Source organism: Hyaena hyaena, unplaced genomic scaffold, assembly GCF_003009895.1.
Source record: "Hyaena hyaena isolate Hyena2069 unplaced genomic scaffold, ASM300989v1 scaffold_228, whole genome shotgun sequence".
NCBI lineage: Eukaryota > Metazoa > Chordata > Mammalia > Carnivora > Hyaenidae > Hyaena > Hyaena hyaena.
Window position 1 is genome coordinate 2,307,138 of NW_024080860.1, and position 5,279 is coordinate 2,312,416.

General features: G+C 53.2%; 1 pseudogene; it reads left to right on the forward strand.

Annotated features, from left to right (window-relative positions):
• Positions 1-358: 358 nt before the first annotated feature.
• On the forward strand, positions 359-3,530 carry LOC120239332 (annotated as a pseudogene).
• Positions 3,531-5,279: the final 1,749 nt, after the last annotated feature.

Sequence of the window (5,279 nt, forward strand, 5' to 3'; positions counted from 1 at the left end):
GTCCCCTAGCTTCTTTGGAGACTCCTTTCCACAATCACTGTCCCACCTCCTTGGCACACTTCCTGTCCCCTCCCAACTCCGCCCAGATTCCAGTCCTAACCTAACTACTGAAGCTGGCAGTTCAAAATTCATTCTAGACTCTGGCGCTCCAAGTGCAAGATCTCCCCATCCACTCCACACAGGCACACAACACTCCAACGTTCCGCTAGGCTCCGAAGGCTGGGCCCTTCTGGTGAGAAAACCAACCATCCTGTGGGTGCCCAAACCTTCCTGGTTTGTGCTCAGGCTCCAGGACCCCTGCTGGCAGAGGAGCTCTACTGGACAGGAGTCTCCCACAGCCCTGCCGCTTGCCTCCGCCATGGAAACACGGCAGAAACAATGGCTGGAAATAATAGGAGCCTAACAATAGGTGCTCTCTTTCCTCTTCATGGGTGAGAGGTCTGGTGGCCTGGGGTCCCCAAGGTTAGCAGGGAGTCGGGCAGAGAGGCTAGAGCCACCTCTTGCAAAGGGAGCAGGAGAGGGCCAGAGGTGGCTGGGTGCACCCTCCCCATCTATGAGCAGGAAGGAGAGGAGCAGCTGGACTGGACCACCCAGCATCAATACCTAAATGCTTCTCTTTTTTGTCCTTCATCCAGGCCCCTTCTTCTCCATTCTCCTCCTCTTTCTCCTCTTCACGCCACTCTGGTCTCTCTCTGTTCTCTACTTCGCGTGGTTCTTCCTGGACTGGGACACTCCCAACCAAGGTGAGCATGCTCGGACTGGCACCCGGGGAGCAGAAAAGGTGGCTGAGTGCCCCAGAATCTTCCACCCATCTCTCTGCCCCAAGGTGGAAGGCGCTTGGAGTTCATGAGGAACTGGAGTATTTGGAAACAGCTAAGGGATTACTATCCGATCAAGGTGACAGGTCACCATCCACAAGGACTCTCTGCCTCCTCCCTCACCCCCAACTCCCAGACTTACTCACCCCTGCCTATCCACCCTTGGCATTCTAAACTCAAACAATGGGGCCAGGGAGAGTGAGGGGGGGCCGAGTTGTATTCCAGAGTAGCCCCCACCCCTGCTGTTGACTCAGGGATGACCTTGAACTCTGAAGTCTGTGGGGTGGAGGGCAACTCTTTTCATCTCATATTTTGCTTTCCACATTGCTTTCTTCTCATCCTGCCCGATGTCCCCAAGCTGGTGAAAACAGCAGAGCTGCCCCCTGACCGGAAATATGTATTGGCTTCTCACCCACATGGGATCATCAGCATGGGAACTATATGTAATATCTGCACCGAGGCCAACGACTTCTCCAAGCACTTCCCTGGGATTCGGGTCATGATGACAGGGATGCAGACTCTCTTCAACTTCCCAGTCTTTCGAGACTATTTCATGTCCTTAGGTGAGGCACCCCTCCCCCATCCCAGTCAGACTGCCACTTGCCCACCAGACACGAGGACCTGGCCTGAATGTCAGTTGAGTTCATGGTGGGCATCAGTGATAGCTTTGGTGCAAGTGTCCTGTGCCCCTGCTGAGAGAGGCACTATAAGTCACATGGGGCAACAAGTTTGTATGTAATGGGGTGTGGGGCACATGCAGAAGGGGTGGTTGAGTAGCTAGGCAGACCAGCAGTGGATGGTGATAGTGATCGCTCCCCACCTCCTCATGCATGCAGGAGGATGTTCTGTGAACCGGAGGAGCCTGGACTTTGTTCTCTCTCAGCCCTCGAGTGGGCAGGCTGTGGTCATTGTGGTTGGGGGGGCCCAGGAAGCCCTGTATGCAATCCCAGGAGAACATCACCTCGTTCTGCAGAATCGCAAAGGCTTTGTGCGCCTGGCACTGAGGCACGGGTGAGTGGGTGCAGGTGCCCAGCTGGGGGTGCTGCTGATGGTCAGAGGTGTGCATTGCATCTGGGGCCCACACTCTCAGTCCCTACATGGCCAGGTCCCTGTGGTTGTGGTTCTGTGTCTCCAGAGCCAGCCCTGCGCCTTGCACCTTCACGGCTCTCATGCCAGCACTTTGTTCTTTTAATGTTTATTTCTTTTTGAGAGAGAGACAGAGACTGAGTGTGAATGGGGGAGGAGAGATGGAGACACAGAATCTGAAGCAGGCTCCAGGCTCCGCGCTGTCAGCACAGAGCCCAATACAGGGCTCAAACTCACAAGCCTCCAAATCATGACCTGAGCTGATGTCAGATGCTCAACACACCGGGGCTCCCAGGAGCCCCCTCTCATGTCAGCATCTGCGGCTGTTCTCTGCTTCAAGTTTCATTCCCAGTTTCTCGTCCAGTCTTCCCTCTCTGAAAAAAGAAGCATCATAGCTTGCGTAGCAGGACCTTGTGCTCAAAAGCCCTGGGTTCAAATCTCTTTCTGACACTACCTCAAAGGCAAGACTTCAGACATGTGGATTTACTTGCAAAACAGACTCATAGCCTAAGTATGCAACGATATTGTAGTTACAACGACTAGATGAGGAAGTGTATACAGTTGATTCTTGAACAGCACAGGTTTGAACTGCATGGGTCCCCTATACATGGATATTTTAGAACATTGTTTTAAGTTTATTTATTCTGAGAGTGAGAGCAGCGGGGGGGCAGAGATGGAGGTGGACAAAGGATCTGAGGCAGGCTCTGTGCTGTGAGCCCGATGCAGGGCTTGAACTCACACACAATGAGATCATGACCTGAGCCGAAGTTGGATGCTTAACACACTGACCCACCCAGGAGAGCCTTAACAGCACTTTCTCTACTTGTTATATGGTAAAAATACAGTATAAAGAATAGATACAAATATTGCTTAATCAACTGTCCCTGTTACTGGACATACTGCTAGGAGTTAAATTTTTTGGGAGCCTTCCAAGGGATTGTGTCTGCACCAGGGTGGGTGTCAGGGTGCTCTAACCGCCATGTGCTTCAAGGATCAGATGGCGATGAAGGCCCGGTATGCAATCAATTCTCAAGAATTATGAGTCCCTTCTTGCAGATCTTTCTTTGTCATATGAATGAAAAACCTTGAGAAGTGGAGGCAGGTGTGGGGAGGGTTCTGCGGTTGCATCTTGGGGTGCCCTGAGAGCCACTGGCCTGAACACCCCTCCTCTCTCTCCCTGTCCCTGCCCAGTGCCTCCCTGGTACCCGTGTACTCATTTGGAGAGAACGACATCTTCCATTTAAAGTTTTTTGCCCCCAACACCTGGCAATACCTGTGCCAGATGACCTTCAAGAAACTCACAGGCTACAGTCCCTGCATATTCTGGGGCCGCGGACTCTTCTCAGCCGACTCCTGGGGCCTGCTGCCCTTTGCCAGGCCCATCACCACCGTGGGTGAGTGCCCGTCTCTGGGGCAGGAAGGCAGAGGCCCCCCCACCCCGACCTCACCTGTGTCCCCCCTCTCCCTGCAGTGGGCCGCCCCATTCCGGTGCCCCAGAGCCTCCACCCCAGCGAGGAGGAGGTGGACCACTATCACACGCTCTACATGCAGGCTCTGGAGAAGCTGTTTGAGGAGCACAAGGAAAGCTGTGGGGTCCCTGCCTCAACTCACCTCACCTTTATGTAGCCATGGCCTGGCCATCCGCCCCCAGCCTGGAGTCCCCCCCACCCCCAGAGCCCCAGGACACTGGGGCCTCCCCCTAAGGATGACTGTACTGCCTCAATAAAAGCTCCTTCTCTCCCACCACTGCTTTCTAGAACCAGATGGCTGAGAGCTCACTTGCTCCTCGGTGGGTAACCTGCCCCCATCTCACGTACCATGGAGCTGCTTTAGTACTTTTTTCTTTTTAACATCCATTTTGAGAGACAGAGAAAACATGTGAACAAATGAGGGGCAGAGAGGGAAGGGGAGACTCAGAATCCGAAACAGGCTCCAGGCACCGAGCTGTCAGCACAGAGCCTGACACGAATCCACTAACCGTGAGATCAGGTCCTGACCTGAAGTCTGACCCTTAACCCATGAGCCACCCAGGCATCCCTGCAGCTGCTGCTTCAAACTGGGGGCCAGAACCCTGAATTCTCCTCCCAGCAAGACTCAATTCTGCTGCAGGAGCTCACATAGGCCTCTTTCCTTTGCTGAGCCCTTTCTCCCTCTGCGAATGAAGGCGTCTGCTTCACTGAGAGCTGCAGGGCCTCAGGATTGAGCTGGGGAGGGGGGCTCTGTGGAGGGGGAGGTGTTGCAGGGTGGGCTGCGGAAGACAGGATGCCTGGTGCAGGAGCACAGGCAACACTGAGCTCGGCCCAGGGCATCTGGCTTCATGGGGAGGGACACGATCTCTGGTTGTAAGAAAGGCAGCGTTAGTATGCAGCTCGCTTCCGCGGCCTCCCTCTGTCCTTCATGTTCCTTGTAGCTGGGAGCTGAGGGGAACCGAGGACCTATCCGACCAGCACAGAGCCCGACTGCAGGCCCAGTAATAGGCCATCAGGATCCCGTCTGCTCAACAAGCACAAACTCTGGAGAAGATCAAAGATTTAATGTTGAAGTTTTATGAGTTCGAGCCCCGTGACTTACTCTGCACTGACAGCTTGGGATCCTCCCTGCTCTCCCTTATCCCCTCCCAGGCTTGTGCTATCTCTGTCTCTCTTGATGTAAATAAACTTTAAAAAAATATTTAAGGGCTTAGAACACAGGTTGCCAAAATAGTGTAATACCCATGTGAGCATGGCATCAGTCCAACCAGAGCCAACGACCAAAGAAACTAGGGGGACCTCATGGGGTCATTGTTTCATCTGCCTACATCAGTCTCAAGTACTTACTGGCTGTGCCCAGTCTGTACCCAAGGCTGAATCCAAGACGTAAAAATACCTTGTTGAAATCTCATTGGATGCACGATACTTGCCTCCCACTGTCCTATACAGTATATTCTGGAAGAATTTTTCTTGTTCCTGGATGAAAACCTGGGCAGTCCTGTGACTTATCTGGGTTCTTCTCAGGTGAAAACTTCATTCACTTTTAGTTGGTACATAGAGGGGCACCTGGGTGGCTCAGTCAGTTCAACGTCTGACTACTTGATTTCAGCTCAGGAAATGATCTCGCAGTTTCATGGGTTCTACCCCTGCATTGGGCTCTGAATTCACATACAGCACAGAGCCTGCCTCGGTCTCTCCCTCTATCTGCTCCTTCCCTGTTCATGCACTCTCTGCCTTTCACAAAATACATAAATATGTCACTTAAAAAGTTTGTACAGAGACCTGTTGCTCGGGTAATAATCTGTACACTGACCTTTACCAAGGGTCGAAAATTACTGCCCTCCAGCAAGGGCGGCAAGCTGGCTGCTTGCTAGGCCAGGAGGGGCAGCCCAGCCTGGCACGGCCA